Raw genomic sequence first — 12,401 nt, 5'->3', positions numbered from 1 at the left:
CCACTCGATCTACCCAAGGGACATCGGGGAGATCGCCAGTTTTTTGAAGTCGAACATTTAGCTGCGGGTCAGTTGGAATAGTCTGTTCCTCCACAGGTAGCATCACCACCAGTCGCCTGACATCCCGATGAAGAATGGTGCTGTGCATCTTCTCTCTCGGTCCGTCGCAGGTCGGGTGGGTTCTCTTGGCCTTTACGAGGGGACCACAGTAGCTTGGGAAGACCTTCACATCCACGTCTCTGACAATGCCTTTGTCATCTGGATTTGTGCTTACAACTCTGCCCAGCTTGAATTGTCCTCTCAACGCATTTTGGTCAGCAATCCATACGATGTCTCCAATTTTGACCTTTCTTTGAGTGGTGTGCCACTTACTCCTTATGAATAGGTTGGGGCCTGCTAATTGGCTCCAGCTTCTCCAGAATTTGTTGACCTCCGATTGCATTACTTGGAGTCTTTTGTACGGGTAATTGGAAAAGTCGAATGATTTCAGGTCCCCGCTCTGCGATGCTCGGCCAAGAAGAAGACTGTTTGGTGAAACATACCGGACACAATCCTCTCGACTCTGAACTCTTGCATCGATGGGGCGGTCATTCACCAGGTTGGCCGCCAACTGAAGTACTGTCTGGAACTCACTATAGGTGAACATAGAATCTCCACAGACATTCTGGAGTGCTCTCTTGAGGGTACGCACGGCAGCTTCTGCAGCACCGTTCCGATGAGGGGAGTCTGCAGGGTGGATTTTCCACATCCACTCTGTCCCATTCTTGGCTGCCGTCTCTTCCAGACCTTCTCTGTTCTGGCTTCCCAAGAATTTATATAAATCTTCCAGGACAGGTTTTGCTCCTATAAAATTCGTGCCTGGGTCAGACCAGATCTTTGATGGATGCCCTCTGATTGCAGTGAACCGTTGGTAGGCCAAAAGGAAGCTTTCACTGGATAAGCTGTTGACCAACTCTGCATGAACGGCTCTGCTTGCCATGCAGCAAAATATAGCACCCCAGACTTTTAGGCTTACCCTCCTCTTGACGTCGTCCCTAACATGGTAGGGTCCAAAGAGGTCTACGGTCGTAAATTGGAATGGTGCAGCAGGCTCTGTCCGCTCAGGTGGCAAGTCTCCCATCACTTGTTGGCATCTTACCGCCTTTGCTTTTCTACAAAGAACGCAGCCGTCAACAACCTTCTGGGCTATTCTCCTTCCCTTGACAATCCATGCCTTCCGTCTCATTTTTAGCAGGGTACCAGCTACGCCTTCATGACCTTCACCGTGGGCTTCCCGAGCAAGTAATGTGGACACCCATGCTCCATACGGCAGGAGGGGTACAGCACTTTTGTCTTCTTTGAAGATCTGCACACGTCCGCCACAGAGCAGCAACCCAGTGTCTGCGTCTTTGTAGACCACTAACCTGTTGGTAGTAGTATCCGGGAAGGTAGCGCCCTCTTGTGCCGCAAGGAATACGTCTCTTAGGGCATCCTCTCGCTCTTTCGCAGAGATGACGCCTGTTGAGGGGATTGCCTCCCACTTTGGACTGCCTGCTGCTGGATTCTGTCCTCTGAACCTCTTAGCGGCCCTCCACATCCATGCAACTGTTTTTACTAGTCGGGTCAAACTGCTGAATCGCTTGATTTCCACTAACTGGATTGACGCTGGCGCAGGTGGTCTTGAGTGACTGGTGGTTTCCTTCCTTTGGGTTGGTTCTTGCGCCTGCTTCTCTTTACTGGATCTTGTTATCGCAGCGAATGCCTTCCTTTGCATCTTTTGGATGTTTTCTCTGGCAGTTGAGGCCAGATCTTTTGCAGTTTTTGTTGGCCATTCGTTGACCGGTAGGCTGAGAAACCTTGGCCCGTTCTGCCATCTTGAGTCTTTGTCCAGGTCTTCTGGGCCGGCACCTCTGGTGATTATGTCGGCAATGTTTTGTGAGCCCGGAATCCACCACCAATCTTGGATCTGCGTCGTGTTTTGAATTTCTCCAATCCTGTTGGCAAAGAATGTTTGGTAGCCGTAGCTTTCCCTCTGTATCGCTCCAAGGACAGTTTGGCTGTCAACCAAATGGTACCACCTTCCGACCTCAATCTTGCTGTGCCGTTCAAAGTATTTTTTCAGGCGTGAGGCGAATACAGCTCCACATACCTCTGCCTTTACAGCGTCCCCTTTGTGGTCCAGGGGAGTTAATTTGGCCTTGGACTCCACTAGTCTAATGATTGGACAATGCCTGGCCTCCCACCTTAGGTAGAGTACTGCTCCGTAAGTGTGCTCACTGCCATCAGAGAATGTAATTGCCAGTGGTTTCCCAGACACGCCGGGGGGAGTTAGTGCTCTGGGGAATTTGATCCTGTTGAGTCTTGAATATTCTTCAAAGAGATGGACTGCGTCTTGTCTGAGACAATCTGAGAGTGCCAGGTCCCATGTCGGCTTGACGGGGCAACTGTCATTTTTTGCCTCTTGGAATGCCCTCCGTACAAGAATGGCACCTTTCTGTTTAGCCGGCGTGACTAGGCCCAGTGGGTCATATAAGCTCGACACCTGGCTGAGCAGCTCTCTTCTGGTCAGAGGGTTTGGTGTCTCAGCTTTAATTTGCTCGGGGAGAAGGTCTTGGCCGAGTCTCATTTTTCTCCTCCTCTTTGAAAAGTTGATGCCCATCATCACGTGCAGTTCGTCTTCCTCCACCAGGTAGCCCAACCCAAGTGCCTTGTTGTCGTCGTCTCGCATCTGATTTGGCAACACCAAGGTCTCCACAGTGCTCGCCTCTGTGCCAGCATGGATGTCCTTCCTCCCACTTTGACCCGAGAAGGCCCAAGGCTTCAGCTCAAATCCTCCTGCTTTTAAGATCTTCTGCACATTGGCCGTGATGGCTCCCAGCTGTTCGGGGTCGTTATGAGAGGTGAGAATGTCGTCAACATAGCTGTCTTTGTGGATTACCTGCTGCTCCTCTTTGAGGTGCGCGAAAGGGGGAAGGTTGGCAGTTTCACGCATTGCTAGTTGCGCGATACACCCAGCTGGTTTGTCGCCTATATTCACTCGGGTGATTGCGTATTCCTTGAGTTCCTCCTTTTCAGAGTCACGCCAAAGGAATCGATGTAGGTGTACTTCCTGGTCCTCCAACCAGACGGAGTTATACATCTTTTTAACGTCTCCGAGAGCAGCATAGGCTCCACACCTGAATCTGAGGAGGACAGCACGGATTTGGTTTAGAACGTCTGGGCCTTTCATCAGCAGGTCATTTAGGCTCCTGCCCCTAAATTTCTGACTGCTGTTCCAGACGAGTCTTACCGGGGTTGTTACCGAGTGGGGGTTTGGTGCAACGAGATGGCTTACATACCAGATGGGCCCAGTCCAAGCGTGGATCTCTTCCCTGGTCAACTCCATCGCAGCTTTGCGGGCGACCATCTCATGCACTTGTTCAGCATACGCAGCCTTCCATTCTGGTTCTTTTGCCAATTGTTTCTCTGTTCGGAGAAAGGTGGCCTCAACAGCGCTCTTGTTGTTCGGTAAGGAGGCTGGGTCTTCCAACCAAGGATATTTGGCATGCCAGTGGGGTTCCTTGCTGTGGTCATCCCCTGTGATGTAGGTGAGGCCTGCTTTCACAAATTCCAGTTCCCTTTCCTCCGCAAGAGTCATTTCTTTGCCACCTGGTTGGCAGTTTCCACAGCGGCAGCCTCCACACTTCGGTTCACAAGCTGCACCAATGCTGTCCCACTTCCACCAGTTTAGGAAATCTCGTTTACTTGTTAAACTTCTTGACATCTTCTGGCTTAGCAGAGATTCTCTATGGGGCCCTCCAACGAGCTCCTCGTACTTCATGGCGGCTGCCCTCATCGACCGCGCGAAATGTGTCTTGGACATGTGGGTAGCGACGTGAATGTCTTCAAAGAGTTCTGGATGAGTTCCCCCAACTGTCTTTCCGAGAGGTCCATCCCACAATACAAGGTCTCCCACAGCTCTGACTTGTTGCGGTGCTAGTGAACCCTCTCGGTGACTTATAAGGAGGCTTACTTCTTTGGGTCTCCTCAATTCTTCGAGTGAGGTGTCTGGGAAGAACTTTTGCAGTTGTTTGGGGGTTGCTGTTTTATGAACATCAGCAATCGTGTCCAAACCGTAGCAAACCATCTGGTGTGCTTTGACCGTGCCTCTTGAGGTGTTGACCCTGATTTTTAGGAGGTATCTTTTTGTTTCAACATGAATTTTCATTCCTCCAACGCCGTGCACAACAAGGGTGATGTCCTCGCTTCGGAGGTTTAGTTGACTGGCAGCTCTGTGAGTTATGTAGTTGGTGTCTGAGGCAAGATCGATAAGCGTTCCAATTGACTGTCCCGCATTTGCGGTGACTTCAAGGAGCATCATTAACACTGGGAGCTCTCGCAAACCACAATCCGTCAGAAGAGTAGGTGTATATTTAAGAGTACTAAGGGCCTTGGATGTGCTGTTGGAAAAGACATCCCTGCACTGCTTTGCCAGGTCAGGGGAAAGTTTCTTGAGGAATGCCTCTTGTTCTTCCGTGCTTCTCTTTCTGCCTTTTCCGTCTACAGGACCGACATTACTTTTCTGATCTACAGAGGCTCTCTTCACTTCTGCATTCGGGCAAAGGTAGTAATGGTGTTCTGCTGCGTGTTGATTCCTGCAGTCTTGGTTTCTGCATAGGAATCCAGACTTGCAATCTGAGGGGTCGTTATGAACTTCAAGGCACTTCCTGCATGCACCAAGCCTTTGCACTGCCCCTTTCTTCTCCGGTAGTTTGAGGGATCTGAATTGCTTACAGAAGTACAGCTTTCTTCTGTGCTTGCTATCCCCACAGACTATACAGCCGACCTGGTCATCACCTGCTTTGGTCAGTCTTGTTCTGGCATATCTTTGCTCTGATCTGGGGTCTCTTTTGTGAGGCTCCTCCTCCCTTAGCAACTCCAGTTGCTCATATATAGACTCCTGTGCCTTTAGGAATGCCAACAGACAGTCAAATCTTCTTGCCGGAGTTACACCATTCCCTCCATCAGCTGCGTGCACCAGCCACTCTTTCTTAAGCAGTTCCGGAAGTTTACTTTCAATTGACTTTGTTACAAGGGGATTCTTGATTGCGCCTGTGTCTCCAAGGTCGATCAAGTCCTGCAGTGCTTTCTCCACTGCCTGAATCAACTCGACAATTTTCCGTGGTTGGTTTCCTCTAACGGCTGGCATTGTTTGCAACTCCTCAACAATTTCGATGGCAATAGCTGCTCTGTTGCCGAAGCGGTTCTCTAGCACACGGAAAATGTCTTCTGCCGTATTGTATGAAGTGAGGCGAAGGTCTCTGGTAATTTTGTCATCAAGGCTGTCCAGTAATTGCACCTTTTTGACTTCTTTTGAGACCAGTGGTTCCCCTTGGCTTTGAAGGGCTTCCCAATCTTTTCTCCACCCGGTGAAATCACGTTTGTTACCTGAGAATTTGGGAAGGGCTATCGGCTTCAATCTGATTGCCTGCATGGGGTAACTGGGGCTGTAGGGTTCTTGTGGCCTCTCTGCATCTTCTTCGCATTTAGCTTGGATGAAGTCTGCCTTCCTGGAGATGAGCTTTGGGACCTGGAGCTCCAGCGCCTTTAGCTGGTTTTGGAGATCCCTCACGTTTTCCGGTGGGATCCAACGCTTCCACTGACCATAGGCTTCTTTTGACGACCTCACCAACTGTTGAAGATGACTGAGCATGTAGTCATATGTTTCAAGTTTAGCGCTTGGTCTCACGGCAGCAACACGCTCATACTCCGCTTCCGCCACTTGAAAGGCTGTGGACAATTCATCACATCCAAAGGTTGACCAAAGAGTCGTTCGGATCAGGCGTCTGACTTCCTTGAGTTTTGCCTCACATTCACCTGCAGTCTTTTCTAGGTCGGCTTTTTGCTGTTCGGGTAATGATACTTCCTCATCTGTCCCTAGCTCCGCCTCCAGTTCTGCAATCAGTCCGGCCTCCATGTTGTCATTTGCCTCCAGGACCCTCTCAGCCTCTTGTGTGATCTTGTCAAAATAGCACTTTAGCTCTTCTTCTGACATGTCTCCAAAGCTTCGTGTAATGTTGTTAAAGAGTCGTGTAAATGCTCTCTTTGCCGTTGTCCTGTCCACTTTAAGTTGCTCCATAGTCTTGGTAGTGACCTGATCAGCCATTTTGATCTTCCGTCCAATTTATTTATTTGTTCTTGACGCAGTGATGATTCCCTTGTTGCCTGATCTTTCCACACACAGGTCAAGCACTCCTGGTTTTTCCAGCTCACTGCCCGGTTTTCACTGTCAAGTTCCTTCTAGCCTTGCGCATCCCCTGAACTTGAAAAAGGGGGTCCGAGTAGCCACACTGAGGAAAGACTGGATCCACTCGATGCTTTTGCTGTTTTGGGTTTTATTTAGTGAGGCACAAGTCTTGTTGTGACAATGTACAGCACAGTACAGCACAGCGTAGTGTAGCTCAGCAGTGTTGTAGCACATAGCACATAGCACGCATAGTGCATGGCACGCATAGGTGAAAACCTTCAAATAAAAAAAAAGAAGGGGAAAGTATAAGTATACACAATATACACATTTCTAAACATATATAATATGCACAATAATATACATATGCAAGTATTTATATAAGATATAAATCATGTTGTTCAGCAGTATATTAACCATTAAACATTTTAACAACGGTTGGAAATAATCTTGTCCCCTTAACCTGCATTTATTAACTTATTCTTTACTTCATTTCTTTCTTAATTATTTCGTTATTTTATTTGATCTATTTATTAAACTATTTGCATTGCGCCTCTCTTGTCAACTAACTAAAATTATTACTATAAAGGCTTCAAATAATATAAGCACACTGTAAAGAAATGAGCATAGCGCGTTCTTTCGAAGCCCAAAGCTCGCTGATCAGCTCAATTGGTGCCAATTAAATGAACCACGGCGAGCCGCCGTGTGCACCTACGCGACACAGGCGATCGACGGTGTTCCAGATCCCACTTTCTAACTAATTGTACCGTGTTAACTTTTAATCCAGTAACGATAACTAAAATGAGGCGCGCGTCACCGGCGGCTGTCTCATCCAAAAAAAAGCCGTGCCTTACGTGGCACGGGCGCGTCAAACCACAGCGCTAATATTAAAAGGAATTTCTTACCGGCTGCCTCTTCAGTGTTGTATAGCTCCAGTTTGCGCAAGGTTTGGGGTGCAGTTCTGACTACCTTCTCGATACCACTTGTCTGCAGCCTTACCTGCTGAGAAAGGAAGTGCCCTAATGCAGACGCCCAGGTGCGCTTAAAACTGATTCCCACTTCCGGTTTAGATTTTCCCCACCTGATCTCCCGTGTTTAATTTAGTAAAATAACGTGCTAGGTACAACGAAAATTTATTATTCCCTTAATGAGGGCTATGAAAAGTATTTTTTATTTTTATTTATCTTTTTATTTATTTTTTTTTCCTGTCTGCCTTATCTAAATTATTTTGGACAAGGGTTTGACTTGACACACACAACACCATTCAATCCATATATTATAATTCACATTAGCAGTGTCTAAACTGTGGCCTGGGATTTGTTCCCATTACATATATTTAACCACATTGCATATCTTATCCGTGTTTATTTATTTAATCCAAAGACATCCTTCCAAATCCTCTGTGTGCAGACATTAAGTTTATTCTTACTTTCAGTTTAATTACAAAATTAAATTTCTTTACCTGTAAAGGTCCACACAGTACATAAGTAGTTGATAGCATACATTATAATAACCCTGCTGTTGACGTTCTTTGTGGGCAGCGTTTTCATATTTTGTTGAAGATGATACAACAGTTCCCTCTAGTGGAAAAAATACGTATCTACTCTTCAACAAAGATAAACTCAACTGAATTCGAGTGTGAAATCTGTCTTTATTAATATAATAATGCTCAGTTTGACTTGACACTTTATTATTGTGGTTGCAGTTTGCAATGGTGTAGATTCTGCAAAAGCTATTTCATAAGTGTACTGTACCTAATGTAGTGGCTAATGACACATTTAAATGACCTTACTCTGCAATGAAAGAACAGGTAGTGTCCAAGGAGGACCAAATTATAGACTTAGGTGGGTTTTTTTTTTAATGTGGGACAGAATGAGTCAGCAAAACGGCGTCTCCTTGAAGTGATGAATCATCAAGCTGAACCTCATGGTGAGCTGCAACTTTTAATTAAGTCGGTCTGGTCAGGGATCAGAAAAAGCCACATGGGTAACAGACCTGTGTTGCCATGGTGATGTGGCCGATAATGATGATGATAGGCGTAAGATGGGTGATGAGAGAAGGTCGCAGTTGTGGGCTGTGGAACGTGTGTGCAATCCTGACTTGTTCCACATGGGTGCATTTCAAGGACACCATCTTTAGAGGGGGTTGCTCATACCCGTCTAGGCAAAACTGAAACATTTACAAGCTGTTTGTGGCAGCCACCTCAACTTCTTCCGTAGGCCTCAGTATGAACAAGGAGTGACTGGTTCTTGACTGTTCAAGTGTCCCGCCCACCTTTTCTGCTGACGTCACAGCAGATGTGCTGACATCAGCACATCTGGCTCTCATTGGCAGCAGTTGTCTCAGCAGGAGATAAAGGATGTTGAGTTGGAGAGCCAATAACGAAATAAATAAATGCATGATTACAAATGAAACAACAGCCATAGGCTACATGTAACAAGTGATTTGCAATTTTAAGTTGCAATCCAATTTACCGACATAAATGTCTGTGTAAAATAATGTTATAACATTCCAGCTGTGCTGCGTTCACACACATGCACACGCAACACAAAAATGCTGGGCTGAAATCCAAGGATTTACAGTCATTTCATCTGAATGAACAAAAAATGTGAAACAGCGTGTGTTATTGATGTTTACAGAATGTGATACAAATTGGAACAAGGTGCAAACACATTCATATACACACACTGTAGCCCAAGGGGATGATATTGCAAGGGTTTTGTCATGGCACATAGCTAAGCAGTGACCTCATCTGCAAAGACACACTGAACATGTTGACCTTTCTTAACACACACACACTTTTTCTATCTCATGTATGCAAACTCTGCTTCTGCTATACTTCATAATGGTTGGTGGCACTGAGATGTCATAGTTACACAACATGAATGACTTCTAATATGAGTTGAACATGTTTACTTCATTTTATCACTTGTGACTAATCGTCTCTGTGTTTCCTGTATCTCTGTGCTGCATGCTCCGGTGATCACCCCTTAATGGTTTCTATCATAGCAATTATGCCCTGAACACCTCCCCAGGGAGCCGTCCAGGAGGCATCCTGACCAGATGCCCGAGCTACCTCATCCGGCTCCTCTCAAAGCAGAGGAGCAGCAACTCCGAGTTTCTCCCACTTGACAGTTCTTCTCACCTAATCTCTCACGGAGAGCCCAGCCATTCTGGAGGAAATCATTTCAGCCACTTGTACCCGCGATCTTGTCCTTGTCCTAAAATACTAATATAAAGCATTCAGACAACCCATTCAGGTCAATGAGATAATGTCACATTGGGAAGGCTACATTCACGGCATTCAGAAGATTACAATCACTTCACACCACCAAATATGAGAGCACTCACCACTCTGTGCTTACTGGCCTCTGAAAGGGACCAATAGAAAACATATTATTTGTGAAGTGGATTGACATCAGCAGGCCCTGACCTATGACCCCAACACATCTTTCGCCTTTTGAGTTTAAACTTCCCCCTTAGGTTGAGTGAACATAAACCTGCCATGCAAAACTCCACATGCCTCAGGAAAACAAGATCTGGACCCATCCCAAAGAAGTGGTTTATTTAGCACCCGGAGGTACGTTTGGAGCATGTGTCAGCTTGATAAAAGTCACTGGATGATCTAAGAGACTTATTGGTGAATGGACTGAGAATTAAGTACACTTTAAGAAGCTAGGAGAGGATTTTGTGAGTTAGCAGAGCTCTCAACAAGCTGTCAAGCACAGTCTGTTAGTCTAGACTCTAAGCAAGGCCAAAGGGGGCTGGACACAAAAAGATTGGGGCAATTAGCGAAGAACTCATTTGGGACAAAATGTCCATTTGAACACACACATTCACACACAAACATGGACATCTAAGCACACTCCCACATTTAGACCGCATTTTACAATAACCGGCGCACCCTTGCAGAGGAAATGCCAAAGTCCTAAAGTGGAGCTGTTCACATGTCCAGATATGGACTAAGAGGGGCAGGAGAGCCTCTAATAACAGGAAGTTGTAAGAATAATAGCGGCATGAGGATGTCATGGCCTCCCGCGACTCTGGCATGCAAGCTTGATTCAGAACAGCAGCAGCGCTTCCATGTCGATTGTATGCATTCATTAAAAATACTTTGACAAAATAGCTCATCTCTGCCACATATTTGGATAACAGGATTTTGTCTTTGGCCACAATTTGTTGTTCATGTGCACTACAGTCATTGTTAAAAACATTGCTACGCCAATTATGTCAATATTTTTGGCTGAAGGCTGATTTGGTTGTATCTCAAAAACATCTCCATGGCTGTGCTGAATGCTTCTTCATAGCCCAGATCGCCCCTTCCTCCCCTCAGTAAGCATTCAATCACTGTTAGTATGCAAACGAGCCAACACACAGCACAGACTTTGTGGAAACACAGAGTGATCCATTAGACAAGTAATAATAAACAACTAAAAACAAAGATCAATGTAACATTGTTACATTGTTGTTAAAATCTGGCTGGAGGATATATTTTTTACTGTTCAGTTTTTCTCAAGGAGGATGAGGAGGAGATCCCGAGATTCTGATTTGACAAGCAGGAATGCTGGTGGATCACAAGCAAGATTCATGGATTAGCCTACTGCTGTGTTTAATGTAACTGTCAGGAACAGATGACTTGACCCACAGGTAATACACAAGGTGCATGACGCACATTGTGGTGTGCATCTGATGTGCAGTCCAGTGGGCCCGGCACATTTAAAGGCAATGAGACACGTTCATTTGATTGGTGAAGATTACACTCAACTGTGTTAAACCCTCTCACACCTTCTCTCCTCTCTCTTTGCCACTTGCACCGGTGCGCTGTGCTCGACAGATTTAATTTATTCCAGTTTGCATGTTCTCTTCGTGCATGCATGGGTTTTCTCCGGGTACTCCGGTTTCCTCCTACATTCCAAAAACATGCTAGGTTAATTGGTGACTCCAAATTGTCCATAGGTATGAATGTGAGTGCGAATGGTTGTTTGTCTATATGTGCCCTGTGATTGGCTGGCGACCAGTCCAGGGTGTACCCCACCTCTCGCCCGAAGACAGCTGGGATAGGCTCTAGCACCCCCGCAACCCTCATAAGGATAAGCGGTAGAAATTGAATGAATGTTGATTTTTATGATAAAAAATAAATAAATAAAAACATAGTACTTTAATTTACATTACTGTATTCTTCCACCTTTATCCTGAATTACACAAGAGTTCTCTAGATAAAGTAATAAAGCCTACTGTTTCCAAAACCATGCATGATTGATTGTGTGTGTTTGCACAGCTTGCAGTGAGTTTGTCTAGAGTTCACAGTCTACGTGTGCTCATGGGTGCATGTCTGAGTATCAATTCATGGCAGTGTTTGTGTGTCATTGTGCGACCGGTTTCCCTATGCATGTGTCACAATCAGAGCACCATTGAACACAACCACCGGCGTGCTCAAATGCTCTCACAGCCTCCTCTTGCTCTGCTTTTTTAGTTCACACACAGCCCTCTTCAGATTCAGTTCCCATGAAATCGGTCCTTCTTTTGCAGTAAATGGCTTCATTTGGACGTGTGTGTGTGTGTGTGTGTGTGTAGTGGGGGGTGTTGAAAAAGACAAGAGAAACAAAGACAGTTTCAAAGTTGACACATTGGCCCCGTTCTCCTTTTAAACCACAATGTGTGACAAGTGTGTGGCATACCTGAATATGGCAACACAAGATAAACAGATAAACAGATAAAGGATGTAGGACCTGGACTGACCTATGAGCGATAGCAGTGTGCCACACGGCACACAGACTGCTTGAAAATAGAGAACCAGAATAGGCCAGCAGATTCAAAAAATGCAGCGATGTAACTACCGTAATTGGTCTAATTACAATTGGGGTGTTTATTTACCTCAAACTGCAAGCAGATTTTAAGCTTGTTATTTTTGAAATTTAAAACAATGTATATGTACAACAACTTAATTTAACTTACTAATTTAATAATAGGACCCAGTTTGACAATCACTGTGGTAAATAACAGTACGCAAATGTAGCACACATGTTTTTTTTTAAAGTGCATGCAGATGCACTTTTTATATTTTATATTATAATATTGTAGTAGCCTGCAACTTCTCTCTTGCAGTCTAGCTGGTCGAGGCAGATGGCTGCCCCACACCTTGTCATGGCAAAGGTGTTCATTTACCCTGTTGCCTAATTGTTACTTTTGTGTACATATA

This window comes from Doryrhamphus excisus, chromosome 4, assembly GCF_030265055.1.
Source record: "Doryrhamphus excisus isolate RoL2022-K1 chromosome 4, RoL_Dexc_1.0, whole genome shotgun sequence".
In the NCBI taxonomy this organism is placed as follows: domain Eukaryota; kingdom Metazoa; phylum Chordata; class Actinopteri; order Syngnathiformes; family Syngnathidae; genus Doryrhamphus; species Doryrhamphus excisus.
The sequence above is the reverse complement of the archived record's forward strand: the minus strand, read 5'-3'. Positions refer to the sequence as shown.